Source organism: Geotrypetes seraphini, chromosome 3 (genome assembly GCF_902459505.1).
Source record: "Geotrypetes seraphini chromosome 3, aGeoSer1.1, whole genome shotgun sequence".
In the NCBI taxonomy this organism is placed as follows: Eukaryota; Metazoa; Chordata; class Amphibia; order Gymnophiona; family Dermophiidae; genus Geotrypetes; species Geotrypetes seraphini.
This window is the reverse complement of record NC_047086.1, coordinates 185,649,822-185,663,810: the sequence shown is the minus strand read 5'-3', so window position 1 is coordinate 185,663,810 and position 13,989 is coordinate 185,649,822. Positions and strand designations below refer to the sequence as shown.

At 48.0% G+C, this 13,989-nt stretch overlaps 1 protein-coding gene across 2 annotated transcripts in view; it reads left to right on the top strand.

Moving 5' to 3' along the window:
• The window catches only part of MAP3K12 (mitogen-activated protein kinase kinase kinase 12), a 304,527-nt gene that overhangs the window by 8,879 nt on the left and 281,659 nt on the right, over window positions 1-13,989 (top strand). The gene's annotated exons all lie outside the window — the stretch shown is intronic.

Genomic DNA, 13,989 nt, shown 5'->3' with positions numbered 1-13,989 from the left:
ATCAGTTCCTTTTCATTTTTATTGGTGAGGTGTACATCTGTCATTTTGAGTGTTATCAGTGCAGTGTACGCTCCTTTGGTACACAGTCTATACTCTTTTGATACATCAACCCCTTTTCAATGTATCCTTTGGTACATCGGGTCTCTTTTTTAATGTTTGATCAGTGAAATGTGTGCTTCATCGGCTCTTTTTGAGTATTAGCACTGAATGCGTGCTCTTTTATGATAAAGCTGGGCTCAGCTTGTGTGTGGTGTGCTGCTATCTTGCTGTGGATCCTCCTGGCTCTAGCCTCTTTCTCCATAATAATTAGAGGGACTCTTGATGGAGATCTGATGACACTAGTGCAGTAGGGAAGAGGCTGTTTGTATTCCAGTGCCCTCTTCCAGTGGGCTTGCATCTGCCCCTCTCATTCAACTGGATATTATCATCTAGATAACAAGCTAAAATGATAATGGAACTAGCAGGGATGGGTTAATGCCTGAGCTGTGCAGCAGGGGGCAGTGGGCACTAGGTTTTCAAGCCTTCGTGAAGGAGAACGGAGATCTGTCGCAGCTATTAGATCAGGACGTACAGAGAGGCAGCTGAAACAGTGAAACTGTACATTTAAATGTGTAAAAGGTATGCCCACACACATATGCATGGACTTGTACATTGCTGTGGTTTCAGTCTCTGTCACTTTAGCTGCAAGTGAAGTCTTGTTGAACTGTGTAGAAATGTAGAGTTTTCCAAACCTTGTTTAGACTATTGGGTTCATTCATCTTTCGGATTTAGAAGTGCCCCAGTGAGGACCCAGCTTTCTCTTGCTCCATGCTTTCTTTCACTAGCAGGTTCTTGCAGTCGCAAAGTGTATTATTTCTGCCGGCACGCTAGTTTTTGTCTTTGCTCTGGTCTTGCCTACTATTTCTTATGGCTGTAAAGCTCTTCTGAAATCATTTGCTGCACACAGTGTGTGCAGCAAATGATTTCAGAAGAGCTTTACAGCCATAAGAAATAGTGAGATCCCGTATCCTACATTCTTTTGGTCAGTGTGGCCTCACGCTGAACTTCCAGCAGCAACTCACTCAGTTCCTTATGCAAAATCCCTACTCTCCTCCAGGTCAGTGACCTAGACAGTGCCATATGCTTCTTCCCCTCCCCCAGTATCTTCAGTTATCACACCACACAAGATGTAGCTTCCAAGGTCACCGTTTTATTGGATGTACACATAACAAGAAACCTGTCCTCAGGCTGACATGCTTGTCATCCAGGGGCCAGCCAGGCCAAAGCTGTGATTGGTGCGACTGTCCAGTGCCAGCCCATACCCCATTCTGTCTAGGGTTATCACATGGCTCCAGAAAAAAGAGGATGGATTGAGATATCCGGGTTTTACTTCAATTAAAAGCAGTGGAAGTAAGGAAGACTGATAGAGATATCTGGGTTTTACTTCCATTGAAAGTAATGGAAGTAAAACCTGGATGTCTCAATCCATCTTCCTTTTACTGCACACACAACATCTGTGCCCATTTAAAAAAACCCAAAGCCTACTCTTCCTGTCCCGAACAGCTAGGAGGGTGCTTCAGAGCTTCCCCTGCCGCTCAGGTGTTCAAGGCTTCTTCCCCTGCCAGCTTTGCGCATGTCAGTCAGTTTCTCCAATGACTAATCAGATGGGATTACGGCGGAACTCCGCAAAACTCATTTGAATGCAAAATTGTTTCAGCGTCGATCGTTGTTTTGAAATTGGACCATATGCTGGCATCATAGCAACCCACAGGATTTTAACAGCGATTTTAGAGCATCCAGTCCTTAGTCAAGGGAAATCTTGCCTCATGAATCTACTACAATTTCTCAAAGGGGCAAATAAACAGGTAGATAAAGGTGAGCTGGTTGATATTGTGCATCTGGATTTTCAAAAGTCATTTGACAAAGTACCTCATGAAAGACTTCTGAGGAAATTAGAAAGTCATGGGATAGAATTAATTATGAATTAAGAACTGATTAAAAGATAGAAAACAGAGTAGGGTTAAATGGTCAGTATTCTCAGTGGAGAAGGGTAAACAGTGGGGTTCCCCAGGGGTCTATGCTAGGACCACTGCTTTTTTACATATTTATCAATGATCTACATATGGGCATAACTAGTGAGATAATTAAATTTGCTTACAAATGATTCACGTGGAGGTTCATCATAATGCCCTTCTCTCCCATCTGATTGATTGCTTTGTGAGAGCGACTCTCACACATGTGCAGAGCTGGCAGGGGAAGCCCGAACAGCTGAGAGGCAGGGGAAGCCCCAAAACAGCCTCCTGCCACTCAGCTGTTTGGGGCAGGAAACTTTTTTTCTAATGGGCACAGATGCTATGTGTCTGTTACACACGCACAATATCTGCCCCATTAAAAGAAAAAAGCACCCCCCACTGATAACGGCCCTCCCCGACACCCCCTAACGAACTGGCACCAGGGACCGACACCCCCCTCCACGTGCCAGCAAAAATCAGCAGGAGGAATGCACACTCCCTCCTGCCTTGCCAAACCCCCCCATGTGAATAAAAATTGGCAGGAGGAATGCCCACTCCCATGCCTGGTGCCACTCCCTCGAACCATCCCATCACCTACTCTCTCCTGCTACTGGGTGCTCCCCCGAGCCCCCCCCCCCACCAGTACCTTTGTGTGAAGAGAGCAGGAGGGAGGCTTAGTCCCTCCAGCTCTGAGGCCCACTAATCCAACATGGCGGGCCTTCCCCTCCTCGGTGCATCATGTGATGCACGAGGAGGGACCTAACAGCCTGATTGGCTCAGACGCCTAAGGCCCCTCTCAAGTGGATAAAGGGAAGGCCCGCCATTTTGGATTGGCGATCCTCAGAACTGGAGGGACCAAGCTTCCCTCCTGCTCTCTTCACACAAAGGTACGGGGGAGGTTTGGGGGAGCATCCGGTCGCAGGAGGGAGTGGGCATCCCTCCTGCCTTTTTTGGAAGGGGGAGGGTAGGGTATGATTTAGGGGGTGGCGCCTGCAGTGGGGGCCTCCATTGGCAGGAGGGAATGGGTATCGCTCCTGCCAATTTTTTCTCATGGGGGGGGTCATCGGGAAGATATCAAGGAGGGCCGCCATCATTAAGGAGGGGTGCTTTTTAAAGAAAAAGTTTTTTTTTAATGTGTAACACATGCATAGCATCTGTGCCTACTAAAAAAAGTGCCATTAAGACAGGTAAGCGATTGGCCTTGACCAGTCGCTTTCTTGATTGCTTTTTTTTTGTGCATCACCAAGCAATGTTAGTGCATCAATCGCTCGGATAGTTTTAATATTAAATAGCTAATTTGCATGGCCAGATCGGAAAATGGGCGATTGAGGGGACAAACACGCGGTGAGCCATTTTGTGCATCGGGTCGGTAGATGTGATCGTCGCTAAAGATGTCAAAACTGGTTTAGCGACGATCGCTGAAGTACATAGGCCATAAGGCTAGAGTCCCAAAGAAAACCTATCATGTACTGATTGGTTTGCGACCCATTAGCAACCAAATTCCCCTCCAGCCCGATTCACTTACCTCTCTGCCGACCATCCTCCTATCCGCACATGCAAATGAGGGGAGGGACATTCAAAAGTAGGGAAAGCAGCGATTCACTACACAGAATTCTCGATCTGACTGCTGGCCAATCAACTCCTAAAGCGACTGCTGGGGACCAGTCGTACACCTCTCTACTGACTCTCCTGCTCCATTGCCGCTTCTGCCCTGCTCTCTGCTGCCCCGATCTCGCTGCCTGTTTAAGGGGCTGCAGAAGCCCTGGGGCAGGGGGGAGAGCTCCCTGACTTGCTGCATACATCTAGCAAATTAGCAGGACATTACTGCTGCCTTCCGTGCAGTGTGAGCCCGCGGGTTTAAAGAGGGATTAGAACAGGAAGAGAGTTATTAAATTCCCTGCCCCCAAATATAAAACATCAAATTATGCCTGTGCAAAAGAAGAAAAAATTATAAAGTGCAGAGGGAGTAGGGACAGAGGGAAAGAAGACAGGAGGAGCAAGGAAGAAAAAGAAATTTAGGAACGTGAAAAAAAAATTGAAGGAAAAAACTGATGTACTGTAGATGATGGGCTGAGGGACTGGTTGTTGAAAAGTGCTGTAGATGGCCTGATTGGAGAGCGAAAGAGAATATATGATGCTGAGGAGCTGCAAGGGGAGGAGATAGTGGCAGGACCCTAGCTTTTGATTTGTCCACCTTACCTGCCTTGCTCTTGACATTTAGATACAGGCTTGTCATTCACTACCAGGTGTATTTTGTTTTTCTTTGCTGGGTGATTTGAGTTCAGCACCCCTAATCATTTTCAAAAGTTGGTTCCTATGATAATCTTGCTATAAGCGCCACATAAATTACCAAGCTTCCAAGGGCCAGAAACCCCCCCCCCCCCACGTGGAGGGTCAGGTTCTGGCCCCAGGGCCATTGGTTGGATGCCTGGCTTATCCAGTGATGTCACTGGTAGAATTCAGTCTTTTCGCTACCTCCACCCACTAGCAGGACTGTGAGCTGAGACTAGGAAAACTAAAAATAAATAGCATGTAGAAATGACACAGAAGTGCAAATTGTCTTTAGAATATACAAGCAATGCAGCCACAAAGTGTGGCCTGTTACCTATATTCATAGTTTATTTAAGTTTTGATTAAACGCTTATCCAAAAGTACAAAGCGTTGTACAAAGTATTTAAAAATAGCAGGGAGATGAACATTTTTAAATTATTAGATATACATAAACTGATTATTAGACATACATGAACTAAACAAACAATCTCGGGATTGCGGATCCATAACCAAAATAAATGAGTGGGGAGAGAGGCACACCACTGCCAAGTTTGTCTCTGAATATTAAAGGGAATATTTTGAGTACCATTAACACTAATTATAGGCCATCTGGCTATGATACATAGTTTTTAATTGCGTCATGAAAGAATCCCATAATGCCATAGCAATCAAGAACTCCATGCATAATATTCCAATCAACCCAGTTAAATGCCTTCTCTGTGTCAAACTGACTAACAAAGAAGGTGTAGACCGGGCTTTAACCTCCTCCAAAGGGACCAGAATCATTCTGATGTTCTTAACTGCATATCTACAATAAACACGCAGGCAATCTGAGGAGTTGCAATTAAAGTTGGCAAATGCTGCACCCAGAGATTCACTAAGATCTTGGCCAGCAATTTAGTTTCTACGCATACTAGACAGATAGGCCTGTAAGATTCCTTTCCCAGTTTAAGTAAGACTATTTGTGCCTGACTTAAGGTATGTAATACAATACAAAGCAATCTTATGTTCAGCATATATTAAGGTATAAGATTCAATGTGGATTACATAAAAATCATCCAAAGTTAAAAGGGGACAGATTCCGTAGAAACGTAAGGAAGTTCTTCTTCACCCAGAGAGTGCCGGCTGGATCCAGATGGGACCGGATTGGCCCAGGCGGCAGAAACCCCGCCCACTAGATCCAGATGGGACCGGATTGGCCCAGGCGGCAGAAACCCCTGAGGCACCTGGGTCAATCAGAATAGGCCCGGGAGCCTTAGGCTCCTCCTGTGGGCGGGGCCTTAAGCACATGGGCCGGGGGGGCGGGTCGTTTGGGGGAGGGGGGTTGTGTCGAGGGCAGGAGGTCCTGGGATCCCTTCTGCCTGTATTGTAGTGGGGGGTAGGGGGTCACCGGGTACATGAGGGCTAGGGCTCCCTCCTGACCTTACCGAGTCGGAGGGGGTCGCCGGGGCCAGGAGGGCTTGGGCTCCCTCCTGGCCATATCGAGTCGGGGGGGGGGTCGCCGGGCCAGGAGGGCTTGGGCTCCCTCCTGGCCATATCAAGTCAGGGGGGTCACTGGGGACAGGAGGGCTTGGGCTCCCTCCTGGCCCAATCGTACTCGGCGGTGGGGGGGGGGCACGATCGCCAGGGCAAGAGGGCTTGGGCTCCTTCTTGCCCCGATATCGTCGGGGGTGCCGCGGCTGCCGCAGGGCAGGAGGGCTTGGGCTCCCTCCTGCCCCGATGTCGTCGGGGAGGTCAGGGGTGCCGCGAGGCAAGAGGGCTTGGGCTCCCTCTTGCCCTGATGTGTGTGTGTGTGTGTGTGGGGGGTGATGTATCGCGGCAGGAGAGATGGCTCATCTCCCCTACCGCGATGCCATCACTCCTCTACCCGAAGTGCCGTGACCCACAGCAGGAGAGATAGGGCATCTCTCTTGCCGCGGGTCCCGACAGTTCGGGTAGAGGAGTGATGGCATTGTGGTAGGGGAGATGAGCCATCTCTCCTGCCGCGATGGTTGCGGTGGGTAGGTTGCTGGGCCGCTGAACTAATTGCGCTAGCGGCCTCTTTTTTGGCACTTAGACCTGGTTTGACTTCGTCTAAGTCAAAAAGGTATAAGTGCCGACTAAGCAACCTGCCTACGGTTTTGGTTATACCTGCTGCAACGCCTAGGTCTAGGTCGGCTCACCCCCCGCCCACCGCCCGCCCTTTCCCCTTCTCCAAACACGCCTCTTTTTTCTCTGTGCGTTTAGAGGCAGGGGAAAGATCTAAGCTGGTTTTAGATACGTCCTAAAAACCAGCTTTGGTTATGGGTACTTGGACGATCAGGATTTTTGATCGTCCAAGTAGCCATTTAGGACACTTTTTAGACGGTTTGGTTTTTTTTTATTATGAACCCCTAAATGTCCATATACTGCTGACAAAATAAAGTTTGCTTTGGATTGTCCACTGCTGTATGGTTGACATCTTTTCCTCACGGCTCTTATATCTGGATTGTTCTCCCCGTCATAGAGGCCTCTCTTGCAATTTCTTCAACATTAGTTTCTAGTATAGTGGTCTTGAAATTATAGAGTTCTGTATCTGAACTTGCAAGTTACTTGTTTCAACTCTTCCTCCTTGTCTCTGCCTCTGCCTTCTTGTCAACTCTGCCTCCTTCCCAGGGAGTTGCTCCTGAACACCCCCCCCCCTCCACCCCTAGTTTGTTTTCTGCAAGCAAGTTGCTCAGAAGTGCTTCTGATCTGTTCTGCAGTTTTATTATTTTGGGGCATTTTTTCTCAGTGTTCGTTTGGAGGCTTGGTGCCCAGAATTTCCCATTTGTTGGAACCTCTGCCTGGGAGAAGATGCAGATCCGCAGGTTTTACTTCTGCTGAAAGCAATGGAAGTAAGGAGGACAGATAGAGACATCTGGGCTTTACTTCTGTTGAAAGCAATGGAAGTAAAACCCGGATGTCTCAATCCATCCTCCTTTTTCTGGAGCCATATGGTAACCCTATCCTCAGGCCTTCTTACCCCTAAATCATGCCAGATGTGCACTGGATGGCTGGCTGAGGATCATCCATGTCCCATGGACGGCAGAGCATGTGGAGGAGGGGCAAGAGCCTTGGGCTCAGCCTCTTCAGAGTTCTCCAGTGTTGGAGATCCATAGGAGTTGTGTTCCCAGGGGAAGAAACCCTTTCCATGCCCTTCTAAAGGTGGTTTGGACAAGCACAAATGCATGGGTGTAAGGAGCCCAGAAGGACTGGCAGGGGGTCCCTGCCAGGGTTTTCAAGACCTCCAGTACAAGGCTTCGCTCCAGATTTTGTGAGCGTTAAGTGGAATGCCTACATGAAGTGCCGAGGGTCATCAGTGTCTGCAGTGAACCAGTGGTAGTGGAGGAAAGGAGCACCCTTCAACTTGTGCCTCAACCAGACAAGGACTCAGACCTGGACCAGGAGGTTAAGTCTGTTATAGATTGTGAGGAAGGAAAGTCTGATTCCATGCCACTTTTGTCTCAGGATAAAGTTTCTCTGGCATGAGAATGGCGGTCAAGAGGTGGTGGCAGCTCTTGTTTTAGGGGGAGAGGCTGTTCAAAGCCTCTGCGCTCTTGGGCATTATTTCTGCTTTGCTGCGAGAATAAAAGCTGGAAGTCCCTCCAGCTTCTTCGTCCCAGTGCTCAGTTATGAGTAGCTCTGTAACTCAGACCACATTCTTTCCTTCGCATCCAGACATCACCAAACTGGTAACGGACCACTGGGAGTCACCAGAAGGGTCCCTGTGAGTGGCTAAAACTATGATCAAGCATTATCCGATGGCACCGGATTTTCAATAGCTGTTTGTTCATCTGAAGGTGGACTTGCTGGTGGTGCATGTCACTAAATGAACCTCCCTGCCCAATGAATGAGGGATGATGTTAAAGGATTCTCAGGACCATAAAGTGGACTTGCTCTCAAGCGGCACTTTAAAGCTTTGGCTCTAGGGATTAAAGCGACAGCTGCGTCTTCCTTTGTGGCACATGCTTGCCACATCCGCCTGACTTGAGCCTCAGACCCACAGGATGACGAGGACTCCTAAATGCTCCTCTCTGGAGTGAATTATATAGCGGGCACTCTATATGATTTCATCAGAGTTATGAGCAAAATCAGCCTATGCTATCTATGTCCGATGGATGCTTTGGATCAGACAGTGGGCGGGTGACTCTGCCTCTAAAGTTATGTTAAGCAGACTTCCTTTTCAGGGGCAGATGCTCTTTGGCAAGGGCCTACTGAAAGGCTGCCACAAGCCTGTATTGGGTCTTTCCCTCTGACCTGGCCCACCCTTCTGAAAACAGGAATTTACTTCAGAAGGGGGTGAGCCTGGTCAGAGAGAAAGCCCAGTGCAGACCACAGGCAGCCTTTCAGTAGAGCTGCTTCTGACTGCAAGGCCAAAGACTGGCTTAAACAGTAAGCTGGGTGCCTAATGTGGGGGCGAAGGAGGGGGCAGCAAGCCAGGAAAGAAGGAAGAGATGCTGGATTATGTGGGCTATCAAAATAGCAGGCTGAAAAAAAAATCAATCTTGCAGCAACAATTTGTATGGCTTCAATTTCTTCAACATCAATTTCTAGTGCAATGTGTCTAGTGGTCCTGAAATGTTACAGTTCTGTTTCTCAACTTGCAAGTTGCTTGCAGAAAACTGTCAATCATATTTTCAACTCCACCTCCTTCCCAGGGAGCTGCTCCTGCCCCCCTCCCTAGTGGGGGAGGAGAGAGGAGGGAGGCAAGCAGAAGGTGGGGCTGCATGCCATTAATTAATTGTAATTAACATGATAATTGCAGCATTAATTGTGATTAGCATGCAGCCCTACAGGAAACATATCTAGACTCATAACAGTCATTCACCATCTTCCAGAGGGCTGGCACATGTGCTAGAGTGCTCAAGTACTGCTGCAGAGTCCAACTGCCCCTGCAAACGGTGAATCAGCTCCACTTTCTTTTCCTCTTCCACAATATTGTGCATGAGCCAAAATGTCTGCTCCAATGCCCTAGAGATTGTGCCCCTATCCAGTTCATTCCTTTTACTCATGGAAAGGCCTGATACATCTCATGAGCCAACTTGTGAGCCTGAGCCAGGCATCTGCGCTCCTGTCCATGGGATCAAGGTCTATGTCAGTGGTTTCCAACCCTTTCTTGGAGGACCACCAGCCAGTCAGGTTTTTGGGATAGCCCTAATGAATATGCAAGATAGAGATTTGCATTTAATGGAGGTGACAGGTATGCAAATCTGCCCTATACATATTCATTAGAGCTATCCTGAAAATCTGACTTGTGGTCCTCCAGGAGAGGGTTGGGAACTAGAGAATGACACGGTGGCGGTTTACCCGCGGACACCGCATTTCAGCCGCGGGTCACCGCCGAAAACGGGGAAGAAAACTAGCAGTTGCTGCGGCGACGGGGACAAGGCCATTCACCGCCCGCGGGGCAGTGAATGGGTCTTGTCCCCGCAGTGAGGCATGAAGGATCGCGCGGTCCCCGCAGCTCACACCCGCCTGCCCAATCGATTCTAGTGTTTAGCCAGTGTTTAGCCCTTCTCCTCACCTTAGTTTGTAGATTTTCTTTTTCGGCGACCCGCACGCTATCAGAGAGCCGCGCACCCGCTGCTGCTCAGTTTCGATCTTCTGCTCTGACGCAACCGGAAACAGGAAGTTGCAGCAGAGCAGAAGATTGAACACTGAGCAGCCGCGCGTGTGCGGCTCTTTGGGAAAGCGTGCAGGTCGCTGAAAAAGAAAGCCTGCAAATTAAGGTGAGGAGAAGGGAGAGAGCTGGCTAAACACTAGGATCGATTGGGCAGGCGGGTGGGGGCTGCGAGGACCGTGCGATCGCTAGTGTTCCCGGCTCAGACTGTAAGGAGGGAGTGAAAGGGAAAAGGATTCTGGGCCAAGGTGATGAAAACGGAAAGAAAAACCCACAGCAGGAAAGAAAGGGAAGGACAGGCAGGTGAGCCAGATGCTAGAAGCAGGGGGGGGGAAGAAAGAGGGAAAAAAGCTAGATGGGGTTGAAAAGAAGAGACACACTGGTATGGAAGAGGAAGATAGGGGAAATCTGGACACAGGAAGGTAACAGAAAGAGGGGAAAATTATGTGCATTGGGGCATAGGACAGAGACAAAAAGGGGACATGCCATGTGGATGGAATATGGACACAGGGGGGGGCAATGGCAGATACATAGGGGAGATATTAGAAAAGTATATAAAATCGTACCCGTTTGAGGCTTTTATGTATGCAGCAGTGACGGTGACGGGGCGGTGAATGGGATGGCATGGCGGTGACGGGGGCGGTGAAGAGGATGGTGAGACGGGGACGGGGCGGTGACGGGGATGGTGAGACGGGGACGAGGCGGGGTGACGGGGATGGTGAGACGGGGACGGGGCGGTGACGGGGACCAATTTTTTCACCGTGTCATTCTCTATTGGGAACCACTGATCCAGATGGTCCCTCTTGCCTCTGGACTGCACGAAGGACCTAAGCAATGTGTTGGCTTCATTTGGCATACTCAAAAACTTCCTGTGCCCCTGAACAGTAACCACCAGCTTAGCTGGGTATTGCAATCCACTCTGGAGCCCTTTTATCTTGTAGTTCCTTTTTGTATTGTGTCTATGCACTATTTCTAGGCTCAGGTCTGGGAAGATACATATGTCAATATCTCCATAACGCACCACTTTTTTTTAGAGTGGGCCTGTCTTTAACACCTACTCTGTTTCAGGATATCTAAGTAATTTCACTATAAGGACCCAAGTGGCAAATTAGAGTCTAGTTGAGGGCACAATTCCTGGTGGGCATGCTCCAGTTCAAAGGTAGGAGAGGTCAAGTCATATGGGAAGTAAGTGTGGATCATTTTCTGAACATATGCCACAGGGGATTTATCTTCACTATCCTCAGGCACCCCCAAAATCCTTAAGTTTGATCTCCTATGTCTATTTTCAAGGTTCTCCAGCTTATCAGCAGGTCCTCAACATGGCTCACCAACTGTTCTTCTCGGTCACAAACCCTTGATTTCACTACATCTATCACTGCCATGTCAGCTGTCTCATTCTTGGCCACTTGGATCTCTCCAAGGACCATTGCCCACGTACGAACATAAGGAAGTTCTTCACCCAGAGAATGGTAGAGAACTGGAACGCTCTTCCGGAGTCTGTCATAGGGGAAAACACCCTCCAGGGATTCAAGACAAAGTTAGACAAGTTATTGCTGAACTAGAATGTACGCAGGTAGGGCTACTCTGTTAGGGCGCTGGTCTTTGACCAGAGAGCCATCGCGTGAGCGGACTGCTGAGCACGATGGACCACTGGTCTGACCCAGCAGCGGCAATTCTTATGTTCTAGTTTTCACTCATCTGGCTCAGTTCTTGTCTGCCAGCTTCCTGTACCATAAAGAATTCCTAATGCTGGACCTGCCACCATCTTTAGAGACCTGGGAGGACCTCATTGCGCGGATGGATGGATCATGCCACCGAGTCAACCACTGACTCATGGCAACCACCCTGTAATGTTTCATGGCAGAGTACAGGAGTGGTTTACCATTGCCTTATCCCACACAGTGTGTGGTTCCACTGTGTTACTGCTGCCCAACTTAGGGAGCCTCAGCCTATAGTACCTGATATTCACAGGTGGTCTCCCAATCAGGTACTAGCCAGGCCTGACCCTGCTTAGCTTCCAATAATAAAAGCAGGTCTACGCAGGGTGGTCAGGCTGTAGGTTCCTCACTGCATATATGTCCTTAATAGTGATTGGAGATTTAACACCTTAGGCATTATCTCTCATATTTCATACAGGCCTCTCCTGCAAACACCCCCCCCCCTCCTTCCACTGGATCAAAAGACCTACTGCTTTTTAAAGACCTACTGCTTTTTAAAAGAAAGTTTGTGGAGTGTATTGATGAGCTCCCTCATACAGGTCCTGCTTGCATGAGCGCCAACCGGAAGTCCCTAAAAGGATCACAGATCAAGTTTATACTGATTATAATTCACCTTGAATTTAGATTTAGAAAGGTGAATAACTGAAAATAAACATATGATTCATATTCGGATTGTGATAAGGTGAAAAACAGGGTTCCATTTGAGTATGGGCTAGGGACTGTTTATTTAATATTTTGATTGTTTTAGAACAGACGTGTCAAACTCTGGCCCGCGGTGTAATAAAATTTGGCCCGCCAGACAATTTCAAATTTGCACTTAAGATGGCCCGCCGGTACAAGCTGTAGGTTTACTCAGCTTCTCGGTCTCACATTAAAGCAGCCTGCGGAGGATTGTTGCTCGGCTGTAGCGATCCTAGCAGGCTGCCGTAGCCTCTGCAGCATGTTCCCTCTGCCGTGGTCCCGTACGTCAAAGGAGGGGCGGGACTGCAGCAGAGGGAACGTGCTGTGGAAGCCGACGGCAGCCTCCTAGGATCTCTACAGATGACTGGTGATCCTCTGCAGGGTGCTTTAATGTGAGACTGGGAAGCCAGGATGGAGGGAGGGAAGGAACAGAGGGCCAAATCTCAGGCCAAAAGGAAAGATGCCAGACCTCCAGGAGAAGGAAGGAAAACGGAAGGAAAGAAGGGTGGGAAGGAACAGAGGGCCTAATCTCGGGCCAAAAAGAAAGATGCCAGACCTCCGGGGGAGGGAAGGGAAACGGAAGGGAAGAAGAAAGAAGGAGACCCTGGCAAGCGAGTTATCAGAAGACAACCAGAGCCTGGGACCACAACATGATTTGAATAATGACCAGAAAACAAAAGGTAGAAAAAATAATTTTATTTTCTGTTTTGTGATTACAATATGTCAAATTTGAAATATGTATCCTGCCAGAGCTGGTGTTAGACAGCAGACATGAACTAGGACCTAAAAGAGAGAGGAAAAGTCATTTTTATTTATTTTGTTTACATCACAGAGCCGGCGTGGGGTTGGAGAGGTTGTAACCCTATACTTCTACTAAGATTAAGGGGTCCTTTTATTAAGGTGCGAATTTAGCATGCGCTAATAAAAGGACCCCTGAGTATCTTAATAAAAAATTTGGCCTGTTACTTAGCCTATGTTTTAGATTTCGGCCCCTTATGTGATTGAGTTTGACACTCCTCCTTTAGAGTAAGAAGCAAGCAGTTATGTTATCATTTTTGCAGATTACACCAAACTGCATCATGTTGTGAGCACACACGGCTCTGATTTCTAGAAGTTCTTAGGTACTTAAGGCAAATGGACAGACAACTGGCAGATGAGATCTAATGTGGATACATGTGGGGTAGCTGCAGTGTGCTTACTGTCACTCAGCAGGAGAAAGAACTGAGTATCTGAGTGATAATGAACTGGGAATGAGTGCTTAAAGCCTGACAGCATTGACATTTATTAAACAAGGATAGAGGCAAAGAATTAGGATCTCATCCCACTGCAGTGAAAGGTACCAGACCATATGTAGAGTATGGGCTTCAGTTATCAGTTTAAGACACCTGTCCTCAAAAAGGAAAGGCACAAAGGACCCCCAAGCCAATAAAGGGGACGGGGCTTACACGGACTGTTTATTCTAGAAAAAAATACTGAAGAGAAGGTTTGCTGATAGAATAGAAACATATCAAAAGACCATACAGAGATCTTCTCTAGACTAGAGGATCTATTTTCAACACAGCTACAAACATATGAAGGGATAATCCTCCAGAATTACAGGGAAATAGGTTTCATCACCTCCAAAGATAAGAAGAGTTGTTTTACTCACAAGGATGACATTATGGAAATATTTTACCTTCATGAGTTAATAGTTACAAAACTGATTCCA